Source organism: Anneissia japonica, unplaced genomic scaffold (assembly GCF_011630105.1).
Source record: "Anneissia japonica isolate Jap-2015-1 unplaced genomic scaffold, ASM1163010v1 scaffold16973_len41047_cov115, whole genome shotgun sequence".
NCBI classification, from domain to species: Eukaryota; Metazoa; Echinodermata; class Crinoidea; order Comatulida; family Comatulidae; genus Anneissia; species Anneissia japonica.
Genome location: NW_022743903.1, coordinates 18,736 through 21,066, shown reverse-complemented (window position 1 = coordinate 21,066; position 2,331 = coordinate 18,736).

Below are 2,331 nucleotides of genomic sequence, written 5' to 3'. Positions count from 1 at the left end.
GCACTCCGATTTTTGGTCGAAAATCTACACATTTCGGCCACCAGAAATAAATCACGCATTTCTGAATAATAAAATCCTATGATTTAGATAAAAACAAGAAGACCAGTTAATTTTGTGCTGAACAGCGCTGTGAACTGTATACGAAAAAGTAACTCACACTCCCCGTTCTACTGATTTAAAAAAAAAAAAAAAAAATTTCATTGGCCTAATCACTGTCAGAGTTGTACTCTGAACTGTATACGAAAAAGTAATTCGCGCTCAACAGTCTACTGATTTTGAGAAAACAAATTTCATTGGCCAAATCGCTGTCAGAGTTGCACTGCACACTGAATTGCATAGTGCTCCATGGTCAACAACAGTCTAGTTAAACCATGAGTTCCAAAATGGAGTCCTATGAGAGCGATATTAATGTAGGAATAGGCAGTGCTTGAAAAACAATTAGAAGTTTTAGCTTCCTCCAAAAAAGAAGCTAAAACACTCAGTTATAACGGAATATATTCTGCCATTTTGAAATCAAAACCAAGTTCAAAGTTTAACAATACTCCTCTCACATTGCCAAAACTCCACTCAAAAGGTTTTTAGACTCCTCTTGTTGGCTTTGTAGAATTGGCATGTCTGCATATCTATTAGCTTAATAATTATTAGTAGACAATGCTTAATAGAAATATTGTAGTGTAGCTCAATTTTATACTAGCACCTATAGCACATTTTTAGATCATTTTTTTTGTGTGTTTTTAATTAGTTCTTAGTAGGCAAGTGACTCATTTACATTTCGCAAAGCCAAAACTATTAACAATGTTTACTAGTCCTATTGTACTACAGTACTTTATTATTGTGGATTTTAAATAGATAGCTGGTAGTTTTATAGTTAGATAATAAACCACAGTACTATAAATAGATTCACCATGGGGGTATACAAATATTTTTGTACCTCCTATTTTTATCACAAATAAATCACCAATTTAAAAATTTAGGAACACCTATTACACTTATTAAGCAAAAAAAATAGACTTACAATGAATTTAAGCTATAAATCCAGTCCAAAGTCCCCAAGGGGTCCAGATTTGGCAAATATGATATAAATTAATATACATGAAAATGAAAAAAATGATAAAAAGAAATACAGTAAAAACAATTAAAATATAATGCACAAAAATAAGAAATAATAAAAAGTTTAAAAATCAACATTTTTTGAGGTAATGTTCATGAAAATTTATGTCTGGATGTATCGGAAATTGATTGGCTTCTAATATCTTTCCAGTAGATAATAAGCAAACTGTTACTCAATTTAATCGAATTTTATTAAAATTTAATCATTCAAAATTGAATTAATTTGATATTATACTTTAAAAATACACATTAGTATGTTTACATTGTCACGTATGAGCGACAGTGGTTCAGAAAGGGAAGATAACGTTCAGAGATGCTAGACAATAAAAACAAAGTACTCCGGACACAGCATCAAAGTAGTCAATGTAATCGTTTAATGGTTATCATCGGTTGATCAAGCTGAACAACGTGCCACATAAGACAAATCTACCATGGATATTCTTATGAATACTCCGGTTACTTAACCAGTACTATACATTGACTATGCAAAACAAATATCGTTATGTTTTCTGAACCAAACAAACTATTTTAACATCTCACAAGATAAATTATTACGTTCACCAAGACGAATCATACCTCACTATAACTGAGTGGCCAGTTAATACCATACATAGGCAATATATGAGTACACATTAACAATTATTCCGAGTGGCAATAGAATAATACCATACATGAGCTATATCAATATATGAATATACATTAATACTTATTCCGATTAGCAATAGAACAATACCATACTTGGGCTATATCAATATATGAATATATATTAATAATTATTCTGATTAGCAATAGAACAATACCATACATGGGCTATATCAATATATGAATATACATTAATAATTATTCTGATTAGCAATAGAACAATACCATACATGGGCTATATCAATATATGACTATACATTAATAATTATTCCAATTAGCAATAGAATAATACCATACATGAGCTATATCAATATATGAATATACATTAATAATTATTCCAATTAGCAATAGAATAATACCATACATGGGCTATATCAATATATATATGTTAATAATTATACGAGAAAAGATACAATGTCCAAGTTCGCTGTTGAGCATACATAATCGGTAGACGGACTTCTGTTCTCAACTACGGTTTATATTCCAGTAGCTACCCAGTGCTAAAACTGCATGAGAAAATTACGGACGAGGCAGAGACTATGATACGATTCTTGCTACTCCACCGACCTCTAAGCGATT